The following is a 13,687-nucleotide window of genomic DNA, read 5'->3' as shown; positions in this document are numbered from 1 at the left end:
TGGACGAAGTGGCTGTTGGCTGGAGGCAGTGTCCCCACCTGTGGGGAGGAGGCCCTGGAAAGGACGGGCAGGCTGGTGTCCCAAATATCAGGAGGAGCGGGTATCCTGGAGCAGCTTTACGTGCGCACAGAATCAAATGGAAAGGGACTAAGCTCAGCAAACAAAACAAGTAATGTCTAGTGAAACAGATTTCTCATAAACCACTCTGCAGTTGTTGAAGACTTTAGAATAAGTGTGATTGGTATCCCCAGATGCGTTTGAGAATCTGTCACGCAAATGAGGAGGCCGTGGGCTGTCCCTGGGAGTGGTAGACGGTGTGATGCCCAGTTACTTGTCCGCGAAGGGCAGTTGGAGAAGTTAGAGCGCACACAGTAGTGGAGAGCAGAGAGCTAGGTGCAGCAAAAGGGTCTGGACCGAGGTTCAGGAGATGCGGCGGAGACCAAGTGCTGAGCCCAACGCTGCGGCTGCTTTGCCCTGGAGACGCTTTCCCCAGGCAGCCGAGAGGCCACAGGCCTTTGAGAGCTGAGGGGACGAGTTGGGGTGCGGGGCCACTGAGGGTCAGGCCCCGTGCCTCCCCTTTTACTTGGGGGTTGTCAAGTGGTATGGCCCAAGAGGAGGGTGTGAAGGTTGGCAGTTGCCCGCCCTGGCTGCAGCCTGGCATCCTGGCCACCTGGGAGGAGTTTGCGAAAATCCTTCCTGGACCAGGATAACACCACCGAGACCTCATGTTATTTCCGTTTGCAAGCGTAGCATTCAGCACACACTTAGAGCTAAGGGGACCACGAGAGAGGAACTAGTACCAGCCACAGTGGCTGGGTGAACCGCGGGTGACGTCGGGAGAGCCACAGGGTTTCAGACGCTGCAGTTGCTGCACACTGAGACAGCTGTGGCCTCTGTGTCCAGGGAGGTGACTTTGAACAGAGAGCTCAGAACTATGAAAAACGACGCAACAGATTTAGAAAAGAGCCAAGTAGAAATTCCAGAACAGAGAAATGGGGCACAAAGGTTAGCTCGGGGGCTGGGGGTCATAGCAGGGTGGACAGTGGAATCACTCCAAGATGGGGGGCATAGGGGAGCTTGTGGGCCTCTGGCAACATCCTGTTTCTTACTTGCATGGCGACGTGAATATTTGCTTTGTAACAACGTATGGAGCGCTATATTTGTGTTTTGTGCACTTTTCTGTCTATGTGTTTTCTGCATCAGTGAAAAGTTCATAAGAGAGGTTACCTGGAGTGACATGGGGATGTCGAGTGAGGTGAATGGGAAGAGAGGGGAGGAGATGTAGACAGTGCTCCTCAGGCTTTGGTGGGTTGTGAACCACCGAGATGTTGTTTAAATGCAGATTCTGATTCGATGAGTCCCTGGGGGTGACTAAATTCTGACTTTTTAACAAGCTTCTTGGTAGTATTGGTACTGCCTGTCCGCAGACGACACTTTGAGTAGCAAGGCCATAGAGGAAGACCCATGACAAATTCTGGTATTTGGTAGCAGGAGCAGGTGAGGGAGTGCATGGGTCAAAGGCAACATTTGAAGAGGTGACGGCAGACGTTTTCCTAAAGTAGACTAAGGACGTTAATCTCTGGAATCAAGAAGGCCTGTGAACCCCAAAGGGGATAAACCAAAATAGATCTGCACACGGGCCTGTCAGAGTGAACTGAGATTATCCAAGGACCAAGGAAGCACACGGGCCCGTCAGAGTGAAGATTATCCAAGGACCAGGAAAGCAGCCTGGGGACGTAGACTGCCTTCAGCATCTGACTTGTTAACAGCAACTATGGGACCTCAGAGACAGTAGAATGGTATCTTGGAAGAAATAATTACCGGCCAGGAATTCTAGAAGAGAAAGTGCCCTTTAGGAATGAAGGGGAATAAAGGCATGTCAGATAAAATGGAGAATTAGCACCAGCCACACCACCAGTGAGAAGGACAGGCGTGGGACTTGAAGCAGAAGGAAGATGAGCAAAGCTGGTATCCCAGGGTGTCGGGAGACGTTGATGAACAGCACTGGTGGAGCCAAGGAGATCTGAGGGTACCGACTGTAGAACAGCAGTAACCATGTCTTGTGGATTTTAAACTTAGGTGCAGAAAAAATATTTGTGATGTCAGCATTTACATTAGGAGAAGTTTAGGAAGCACTAAACAGCCCAAGATCCTTGAATTGGGCGGGCTGAGTCATGTACTGATGGGCAGGGACGTCTATAAGGCAAGGCTGCATGTAGCAGCCTGTCCCCTGACTCCCAGAGAGAAATGGAGGAGCGTGTAACCTTTAAATCGTGAGAGGAAAAGGGGTAGGATCAACTCTGGCACCAAATTTGGCTTATCAAGCCTGATGAAGCCACATGAGCCCCAAGAGGATATGAAGAGGTAATCTGCCATATAACAATCTGCTTTTGGGGACAGTGGCTCCCAGGAGGCTGGTCTGAATGGCTGGAGGCCAGCAAGTGACTGGCTTACTCTTCCTGTGGGTGGAGTAGGTGGTGGGAGGGCTAGTGCGCAGGGGCCGGGTTTCTGTGGGTCGAATTCTCCGCAGGTGCTCTTTATCTGCTCGGCCTGATTGGGAACAGAGCCGGGGGACCAGCAGGCCTGAAAGCTGTCAGCAACCAAACATCAAAGATGGAGTCGGACTCTAATATGCTTCCCTTCTGATGACTTTACTGTAATTCTGTCTTCGGGCCGATGGCTGAAATGTGCAGATTTTATCTCCTTGAACCAGGACTTGTGTAAGCCAGCCATTTGTGCGGTGCCCCATGAGGTTCATAAGGTTCGTTTGGGAGCTCAAGTGTTGTGTATTTGAGAAGTGAAGTGAGTACCTTGGTCGCTGTTGGTATGTCTGGGTCTCCAGAGGGGAGGCGGTGTGTGCTGTGTGCGGAGACATGTGTGATGGCCATTTATGTCTTGGGGGGGCGGGGAGTCCAGGGTTCCTGAGGTCTTCACCAAGAGGGAGAATTTTGGACGAGACGCTTTGTTTCTGGCCACATGGCTGCAGCGCTGGCAATGGCCTGAGAGCGTAAATGTGCATCTGTGGCTGGTCCTTACTTGGGGCTTCCCGGGCTAAGGTGACCGCCCGAAGTCAGGTCCACATTTATCAGGGATGTTCCCGTTAGCAGGTGGGCTGCGGTGGTGGGCCCTTCACGTGCGATGGCAGCAGTGCGGCCTGTACACTGCGGGATCGCTCTTTCCTGTTTATCTAGAGGGTGGCCTTCTCCAGGGTCCTTGCATGTGACAAGGGTCTGAGGACAACAGGAAGCTCCTTCCTTGTGCAGAGGGAAAGCCCAACATGACCCAGGCAGGCCATTTTTAGGTCAACAGGGAGGCTTCTGTGGCTGTGCTGAGCCTGCAAGGTGCTGCCCCCACATCCCCAAGACATAACGCCTCCCTGGGAAGTCGGGGGCTCAGGCCCTCTGAGTACCAGCCACACCACAGGGCCCAGATGTGGCCGGCAGCATTCGCCGGATGGGTTGTTGTGTGGACAGCAGGCTTTGGCCACAGGCACTCGTGTGTTTTGGGTTGCCCTGTAGGAGGATGGGGCAGGGTCAATTCCCTAGTGAGATTTGGCTCAGATTTGGAGATTGCTAATTCTGTACATGTACCTGGAGAGGATGGTAAAGGGTATCCCCACTCACCACCCCCCAAATTCATGTCTACACAGAGCCTTAGAATGTGACCTTATTTGGAAATGGTGTCTGGTTAAGGATCTCAGGTAAAGTCATCCTGGATTTAGGTTGGGCTGTCATAAAGGGAGGAGAAGACACAGACACACAGAGAAAGCCCTGTGCACACTGAGGCAGACAAGTCAAGGAAAGCCCTAGAGTCTTTAGAAGGAAAGACCCCTGCCGGCACCTTGATTTTGGGCTTCTAGCCTCTAAAACCATGAGAGAATTAAAAATGTATATATGTATTTTTAAGCCACCTGATTTGTTATTGCAGCCCTAAGAAGTTAATATAAGACTCTAAAATGGAACACTTTGGGGCCTCTGCCTGGCTCATTTGGTAGAGCGTGCGACTCTTGACACCAGGGTTGTAGGTTCAAGCCCCATATTGGGTGTGGAGATTTATTAAAAATAAAATCTTTTAAAAAACCCAAAAAACAAAAAACAGCACTTAAGGACGTTTGGAATGAAAAGGATGAGAAGAGGACACGCACTGGAGATGCTAACCAAAAGCAGGCTGATAAGCTATTAATGTTAGGTCAGAAGACTTCAAGATGAAAGTCATTGCTAGATATTCAGGGACACTTTGCAATAATAATTAGATCAGCCTCCTAGGAAGATACAGCAAAGCTAATTTTGGATGCACCTCAAAATTGGCCTGAACATATATAGAACAACATTTGTGGGATTTCAAGGAGACTGGTCAAATCTACAGGCATTATGAGAAGTTTGTTACACAGCTAAAGGAAAATGATCTGGGTGGGCCCACTGAAATCCCATGAGTGCTTTGAAGGCAGAGAGTTTTCTCTGGCTGGACACAGAAGAAGTCAGAGGCTGGAGCCCTGGGGGCAACTCACGTGAACCGGTCATTGGCTGCCATGTGGGGGGGGGCCTGGGAACCAGGAACGCCCCACCCCTCACCACCAGGGAGACTTCAGTTCTGCCTGCAGCCACAAGGGACTGAGCTGCCAACAACCCTAGTGGGCCCCCAGGTGAAACCCTGGCACCTAGACTCAGCTTTGTGTGACTTCTCTTACCCATGCATTACTTGGAAGTGCAACATGTAGATCGTTTAAAGTTAAATTATGTGTGTGTGCAAGGTCAGCATTGAGGTTCTTTTTTATTTACAAATGGATATCCGGAACATGTAGGAAAGGCCATCCTTTCTTCACTGAATTACATCAGCACTTTTGTTTGTCAGTATACCAACATCATGTGTGAATCCATTTCCACTGCTCTGTGTGTCTGTCTTTAAGACACAGGCTCTCGTTAAAGTAAGTCATGATCTCTAGCAGCTTCTTTCTTTCTTTCTTTTTTAATGTTTATTTTTCGGAGAATGAGAGGGACAGAGTGTGAGCAGGGGAGGGGCAGAGAGAGAGGGGGACACAGTATCCAAAGCAGGCTCCAGGTTCTGAACTGTTATCACAGAGCCTGACACGGGGTTTGAACTCATGAGCCACGAGATCATGGCCTGAGCTGAAGTCTGATGCCCAACTGACTGAGCCACCCAGGTGCCCCCTCTAGCATTTTCTTATTTCAAAATTAGATTTCTAAAAATTTTCAAGTCAGCTTGTCAATTTCTATTAAACTGCTTACTGAGATTTTGATGACATTGAATCTGTAGATTAATTTGGGGACAGCTGACATCTAAATATGTAATCTAAGTCATAATAAGGCATATATGTCTCTATTATAAAGTTTTTTTTAATGTTTATTTTTGAGAGAGAGAGAGCAAGAGAGAGACAGAGCACAAGTGAGGGAGGGGCAGAGAGAGAGGGAGACACAGAATCCGAAGCAGGCTCCAGGCTCCAAGCTGTCAGCACAGGCCCGACACGGGGCTTGAACCTATGAGCTGTGAGATCATGACCCAAGTTGAAGTTAGACACTTATCCGACTGGGGCACCCAGGCGCCCCAAAACATATCCATTTAGAGGGGACTTTACTTATGTCTCTCAACAAAGTTTTGTAGTTTTAAGTGAAGAGGGCTTGCATATATTTTATTAAAATTATTTATTTGTATTTTATACTATTTTAAATGTTATTGTTTAAAAAAATAATTTTCCAATTTGTCCTTGCTAGAATATAGCATATATAGAAATATATGGAAATGTGTAAATAATTTATAAATGCATAGTATAAATGCAAAACTATGCATTTATAAATTGCTTTACATACTATAGCACACATAAAAATTATTTCTATATAAACATACATGGGAATACATTTGAATTTTGTGTATTTTGTATCTAGCAGCCTTACTAAGCTTGTTTTTTAATTTTAATAGGTTTTTTTTTGGTGGACGAGAAAATTTTCCTAGGTAAAGATTTCTTAGGACACAAAAAGCACTAACTGTATAAGAAAAAAATAAATTGCACTTCAAGTTGAGAAACTTTGCTCTTTGAAAGCATTGTTCAGCAAAAGAAAAGGCAAAACTTAGGAGAAAAAATTTATAATAATGCAAACTGTCTCAGGACTTTGTCTAGAATATATAAAGAGCTGTTATCACTCAGTAGGTAGGAGACAGCCCCACTTTTAAACTAGGCAGAAGATTTGAACACTTCACAAAAGAATATAAACAGGTAGCCATTAGCACATGGAGAGAGAAGCTCCATCAGTCATCAGTGAGATGCAACTTAGAACCATGGTGAGATCCAGCACCATATTGTCCTAAAGAGCTGAAATTAAACACGTGTTTACAAAGATGCAGCACAGCACTTTGGAGAATTGTTTGACAATTATTTTAGTATTAAAAAATGCTTACCATATTTTCCAGCAGTTTTCTCTTTTAGGTATTTACCCACGAGATACAAAAATCTTTACACAAAAAGACTTGTACACAAATATTTGTAGGAGTTTTAGTAATAATAGCCAAATTGGATGCACCCCAAGTGCTTATCAACAGGTGAATGGATTTATAAAAATGGTATATGTGTACAGTGGAATATTACTCAGCATGGAAAAAGAACAAGGTTGTGGATCTGTGCAGCAACGTGGATGAAACTCAGAAACATGCCAAGCGAAAGAAACCAGCTACAACAGAGTATGGATATACTGTAGGATTCTATTTCTGGGAAGTCCAGTCCCAAGAGAATAATCTGTACTGTCAGCAGACTGGTGGTCCTTAGGTATGGAAGGGACTGATAAAGGACACAACTTTTTAGATGATGGAGATGTTGCAGAACTGGATTATGGTTGTGATATCTAGTAAGTCTGCCTCCCCTTTTATTTTTTCAAGGTTTCCTTAGCTACTTTCATGTTTATTTTTCATATGAACTTTCTATCTCCTAGAAAGAAAATGATGTTTTCATTGATACCAAGTTCAGTTTAAATACCAACATGGAGAAAATGGACATCTTTATGATGCAAAGTCTGTCCAAGAATAAATGATGTATTTCCATTAATTCAGGTTTGCTTTTTTGTTCTTCAGAAGTGATTTATATTTTTTTCCTCAGATTAGTTTAGCACATTTCTTGTTGTTAACTTTATTCCAAAGTATTTTATTTATTTTTTTGTTCCACTGATATGTGAGAGTATTTTCTGTCCTATTGTTTTCTTTCTTTTTTTTTTTTTTTAACGTTTATTTATTTTTGAGACAGAGAGAGACAGAGCATGAACGGGGGAGGGTCAGAGAGAGGGAGACACAGAATCCGAAACAGGCTCCAGGCCCTGAGCTGTCAGCACAGAGCCCGACGCGGGGCTCGAACTCACGGACTGCAAGATCATGACCTGAGCCGAAGATGGCCGCTTAACCGACTGAGCCACCCAGGCGCCCCTGTCCTATTGTTTTCTAACCAGATGGTGTTTGTTTAAATGAAGGCTGCTGTTGTTCTTTTTTTTTTTTTTTTTTTTTTTTGATTTTTTTTTTTTTTAATTTTATTTTTGTATTTTTTAAAATTTACATCCAAATTAGTTAGCATATGTGCAACAATGATTTCAGGAGTAGATTCCTTAGTGTCCCTTACCCATTTAGCCCATCCCCCCTCCCACAACCCCTCCAGTAACCCTCAGTTTGTTCTCCATATTTATGAGTCTCTTCTGTTTTGTCCCCCTCCCTGTTTTTATATTATTTTTGTTTCCCTTCCCTTATGTTCATGTTTTTGTCCCTTAAAGTCCTCATATGAGTGAAGTCATATGATTTTTGTCTTCCCCTGACTAATTTCACTTAGCATAATACCCTCTAGTTCCATCCACGTAGTTGCAAATGGCAAGATTTCATTCTTTTTGATTGCCGAGTAATACTCCATTGTATATACATACCACATCTTCTTTATCCATTCATCCATCGATGAACATTTGGGCTCTTTCCATACTTTGGCTATTGTTGATAGTGCTGCTATAAACATGGGGGTGCAAGTGTCCCTTCGAAACAGCACACCTGTATCCCGTGGATAAATGCCTAGTAGTGCAATTGCTGGGTCGTAGGGTAGTTCTATTTTTAGTTTTTTGAGGAACCTCCATACTGTTTTACAGAGTGGCTGCACCAGCTCACATTCCCATGTTGTTCGTTTTATATTCTGTCATCTTATTGAATTCTCCTACTTGCATTTATTTTATAATTGATTCTCTTAATTTATAACGTTTATTCATTCATGAGAGACAGAGAGAGACAGAGCATGAGTGGGGAAGGGGCAGAGAGAGAGGGAGACACAGAATCCGAAGCAGGCTCCAGGCTCCAAGATGTCAGCACAGAGCCCGACGCGGGGCTTGAACTCAGGAGCTGCGAGACCATGACCTGATCTGAAGTCGGACACTCAACTGACTGAGACACCCAGGCACCCCCTTTTTTTTTTCCAATTTTTTTTTTTAACATTTATTCATTCTTGAGAGGCAGAGAGTGACAGAGCATGAGTGGATTCTCTTCATTTTTTTTTTTAGGTAAATACTTTATCATCCAAAAGTAGAGATACTTATTTTTTCCAAGCCTTCGGCATCCAGCTTTCTTTTCTCTGACTGCTCTGGCTAATACTTCCAGGAAATGTTAATTAGTGCTGGCACTGGTGGCCATTTCTCCATGTAGCTGAGCATAGTGGGCCGACCTGGAGAGCTTCGCTCTGGGGGAGGGGGATGCTGGCTTCAGGAATGATGTTAATGAAAAAGCCATCAATGACTATTTGACTATTAGTTTTGTTTTGTTTTTTCTCAAAAAGAGTCCATGAGTTTTATTAGATGCGCATGTGAGTGGAAGAGAGAAGCGACAGTTTCTGGTTTGAAAACTCTCTAGATATTTACACCTTTTAGATAATAGAAATAACCATTACAAATTCATTACCAGGCAGCAAGTATCAAATACAACAGTCTTTCAGAGTTAGTTTTTTTAAGATTTTTTAAAACTATATTGGGGCGCCTGGGTGGCGCAGTCGGTTGAGCGTCCGACTTCAGCCAGGTCACGATCTCGCGGTCCGTGAGTTCGAGCCCCGCGTCAGGCTCTGGGCTGATGGCTCGGAGCCTGGAGCCTGTTTCCGATTCTGTGTCTCCCTCTCTCTCTGCCCCTCCCCCGTTCATGCTCTGTCTCTCTCTGTCCCAAAAATAAATTAAAAACGTTGAAAAAAAAAAATTAAATAAAAAAAAAAAAAAAAAAAAACTATATAAAAGCGTATTTTTAAAAATAATTCATAGTCAAGTTAGCTAACATACGGTATATACAGTGTAGTCTTGGCTTTGGGAATAGATTCCCGTGATTCATCACTTACATGCAACACCCAGTGCTCCTCCCAACAAGTGACCGCCTCAATGCCCATCACCCATTTCCCCCACCCCCATCAACCCTCAGTTTGTTCTCTGTATTTAAGGGTCTCTTATGGTTTGCCTCCCTCTCTGTAACTTATTTTTCCTTCCCTTCCCCTGTGGTCTTCTGTTAAGTTTCTCTAATTCCACATATGAATGAAAACATAATATCTGTCTTTTTCTGACTAATTTCACTTAGCATAATACCCTCCAATTCCATCCCTGTTGTTGCTAATGGCAAGATTTCATTCTTTCTCATTGCCAAGTAGTATCCCATTATATATAAACCACATCTTCTTTATCCTTTCATCAGTTGATGAATTTGGCCTCTTTCCATATTTAGCTATTGCTGATAGTGCTGCTATAAACATTGGGGTACGTGTATCTCTATGAAGCAGCACTCTTGTATCCTTTGGATAAGTTCCTAGTAGTGCTATTGCTGGGTTGTGGGGTAATTCTATTTTTAATTTTTTGAGGAACCTCCACACTGTTTTCCAGAGCGGCTGCACCAGTTTGCATTCCCACCAACTTCACTATTAGTTTTTAAAAATCATGATAAGGTGTAGAATTTTGTGAAAGGCTTTTTCAGCATGCAGATATAATTACAGGACTTTTCTTCTTAGGTTTATTATGGTGATGTTTTTAGATTTTAAAGTATTAAATCATATATTTCCTTTTTTTAATATATACATATATATGTGTGTATATATATATATATATATATATTTTTTTTTTTTTTTTTTTTTTTTTTTTTGAGAGAGAGAGAGAGCACGAGTGGGGGAGGGACAAAGAGAGAGGGAGACACAGAATCTAAAGCAGGCTCCAGGCTCTGAGCTGCCAGCACAGAGCCCATCGCTGGGCTCGAGCTCACTAACTGCGAGATCACGACCCAACCCAAAGTTGGAGACTTAACCAATTGAGCCACCCACGCACCCCATATATTTCTTTTTAAAGTGCTTTTTAAATGCTAGTATTTTAGTTGGATTTTGGATCTATGTGAAGTAGGTCTTTAGTGTTTTGTAGCTTCCTTTATCAGGTTTACATATAAATGCTATACTTCATTTGAGGAATCTGCACATTTTTATTCTTTTTTAATGCCCTGGAACAATTTAAGTTACATTGGGATTATATGGTTTTTTCAGTTTGGTAGAATTTATTTTTGACATTATTTGGTGCTGGGTGCTTTTCTTGTGGGGAAGTTTTAAAACAGTTTTCTCAGTGTCTTCTATGGAAATTGGTCTGTTCAAGCTTTTCTTTCTCTGCTAGGATCAAATTTTAATATATTGTATTAAACTACCCACTGTATCTAGGCTTTCAACTTTTTTATGCATACAGTTGTCTAGAATACTCTTTAGAGATTCTTTCCCTAAATTTCCTGTTTGAACATTTGTTTCCCCTTGTCATTTCTTTCTGTATATATGTCCTTTTTCCCATTTTTTGTGCTTATTTTAGCTGGCACCTTGTCTATTTTATTTAATATTTCCATTAATTTCTAGTTTCATTTCATTTCATTGTGATCATTGTGATCAGGGACTGTTGTATTACTTTACCATATAGAATTTACTGAGATTTCTTTGTGATGATATATTCAAGTTCTGTGAAAGTTTGTGTGTGCATGCAGGGAAGGGGTATTCTCCATTATTATGATGCAAAGATCCAAATTCTGTCATTAATTATATTGTTAGGTCTTATATTTATTTACTGTTTGTCTACTTGGCCTGCCTTAGACTGCGAGCATTGTTACTATTTATTTTTATATAATAATATATTTAATTCTGGGGCACCTGGGTAGCTCAGTCAGTTAAACAACTGACTCTTGATTTCAGTTCAGGTCATTATCTCACAGTTGTGGGATCAAGCCCCATGTGGGGCTTTGTGCTGGGCATGGAGCCTGCATGGGATTTTCTTTCTTTCTCTCTCCCTTCCTCTCTGTCTCTCTTTCTTTTCCTCCCCCCTCTCGAAAAGTCACAATATATTCATAAATATTTATTTATTATTTTTTAATGTTTATTTACTTTTGAGAGAGAGAGAGACAGAGACAGAGACAGAGACAGAGAGAGAGAGGGGAAGGGCCAGAAAGAGAGGGAGACACAGAATCTGAAGCAGGCTCCAGGCTCTGAGCTGTCAGCACAGAGCCCGATGCGGGGCTCGAACTCACGAACCACGAGATCATGACCTGAGCCGAAGTCGGATGCTTAACCGACTGAGCCACCCAGGCGCCCCATAAATATTTAAGTATTATTGTGTTTCACTCTGTTTCTCCTTGTATCTGCTTCATAAAGGTGATTGGGGGTGTTTCTTTAATAGGTGTAATAGGTTTTATTTCTTTGTTGTGAATTACAGCCTTTAATATTGTTAACTTTGAAAATAAAACTTCCAGTTATTTTATTAGCAAAAATGGGTTTATTTGGGAATAGCAAGGAATTGCAATTCAAGACAAGCTGGTCATGGCAAAACTATAGCTGAGTCCAGAAAATAAAGGAGAGAGAGGCTCTTTTATAGAGGAAAGGGGGTATAGGGAGGAGCTGTTGTAAACTAAAAGTCTGTTGGAGTGAACTGGGAGCCGGAAGTTGAGTGGCTTCTCATTGGCTGAGCTGTGACTGCCTCTCATTGGCTAGGCTGTACTGGTGAGGAAGGAACCTTCCTCCCTCCTGCTGGGGTAGTACAGTAGCATCCACCTGTGAGCTCCTTCTCTTCTTGTTGGGTCTACAAGTAACAACCAGTGTTTGGCATGAGCACTCCCAATGCCCACCTCCTGACTCCCATCTTATTTTATTATTATTTTTTTTGAGAGAGAGGGAGCACGAGTCGGGGAGGGGCAGAGAGCTAGAGGGAGGGGAGAGAACCCCAAGCAGGCTCCGTGTTGTCAGCACAGAGCCCAGTGCAGGGCTCGAACTCACAAACTGTAAGATCATGACCCGAACTGAAGCCAAGAGTTGACACTCAACCAACTGAGCTACCCGGGTGGACTCCATTCTAAATGAGGTTTCCTTTTGTTTATTTTCACAGTGTGGGGAAGTGTCTATTGTTGCATTTCCTACTTTGGGCCTGAGTCCTCCCTTTTCTGGTATCAGGCCCACTTCACCTGCTTTCCAAGGATTTGTGTGTGCCTGGCACACCATTACCCTTCCATCATGGTTAAACTTTCTGTTTTGATTGAGCCTCTTGAATATTCAGCCATGTTTTCTTTTGTTCATCAATCTGATCATCTTTTTATTCTAACAAAGTGAGTTAAGCCATTTATAATGAACAGTGTAACTTACGTGCCTGATCTCAACTTTTGTTTTATGTCACATTTAGGGTGTGATGTGGCCCATCACTGAGCTCCTTTCTCTGAATATGTTTTCCCATTTTTACATGTTTTTGGGTAGTGGTGATATCTTATGTTATTTAGAAAGGTTTGTATTTTTGTGGGGGTGGTTACCTTTGTCTTAATACTTTCTGTCTCCATTTTCTCTATTCAAGCCTATGTACTATTTTGTTGGCTTTAAATGATACCACTTACCTCCCATGGCAATCGGTGAACTTATTCTACTTTGATACTTCGCCCTTGTCTTCCCACTTTTGAAGGTCCATTATTCCCACCTTTTTGAGAACATGCAACATTTACACACCTTTTCCTTGTCTCCTTTTTTTTTTCTTTTTTTAATTCTTTGACCCATAGTGTACTGTACGTAGTAGCCACACCAGTTCTGTGACATTTTCCCTGTATCTTGTGATCTGGTGGGACCCATTCTCTAGTAGATCCCCAAGGAAGTCTCGTGGATGCATCCTTGTGCAGATTCCAGTGGGCCTGACACTGCTTTTCTGTAGCCTGGAGGCTTGAAGGATGGCCTGGATGGGCCTTAAATCCCTGGCTCAACTTGTCTTGAATTTTGTGAAAATATTATTTCACTGTGTATGTGTCTTTTGAAAAGTCTACTCCGACCTTGACTTTTCCTTGTTAGACACTTGGGACTTTTAAATCAAAGACCCATACGATTTTTGAAATATTTAAAGGGTAGTAGTTTTGTTGTGAGATGTCTATGGTGACTGTCTGGAGTTGAATTTTCCAGGAACATATGTACTCTCAGTATATGGATTCAGGTTTTATTTGCAGAAAGTTTCATTGTACATGAGTTTTAAGTATTCGTCTGTTAATTGTTTGCTTTTCCTGCAGGAGCTTCACTTGTCTTTTTACTAGCTCGTCTTTGCCTGTCTTCTTGGACACCTACTCTTGGATGCATCTTAACTCTTTATTCCGTCTTTGTTCTCTTGCCCATTTTCCTTCTTCCCTTTAGTGTCCTTATGGGTCCAGTAGAATGTATTCTCCC

The 13,687-nt window shown here is 43.0% G+C and overlaps 1 protein-coding gene across 1 annotated transcript in view; it reads left to right on the top strand.

Annotated features, from left to right (window-relative positions):
* LOC122204797 (F-box/WD repeat-containing protein 12-like) overlaps positions 1 to 13,687 on the top strand; it is a 49,670-nt gene that overhangs the window by 17,714 nt on the left and 18,269 nt on the right. The gene's annotated exons all lie outside the window — the stretch shown is intronic.

The sequence above is a fragment of the Panthera leo genome, chromosome D4 (genome assembly GCF_018350215.1).
Source record: "Panthera leo isolate Ple1 chromosome D4, P.leo_Ple1_pat1.1, whole genome shotgun sequence".
NCBI classification, from domain to species: domain Eukaryota; kingdom Metazoa; phylum Chordata; class Mammalia; order Carnivora; family Felidae; genus Panthera; species Panthera leo.
The sequence above is the reverse complement of the archived record's forward strand: the minus strand, read 5'-3'. Positions and strand labels throughout refer to the sequence as shown.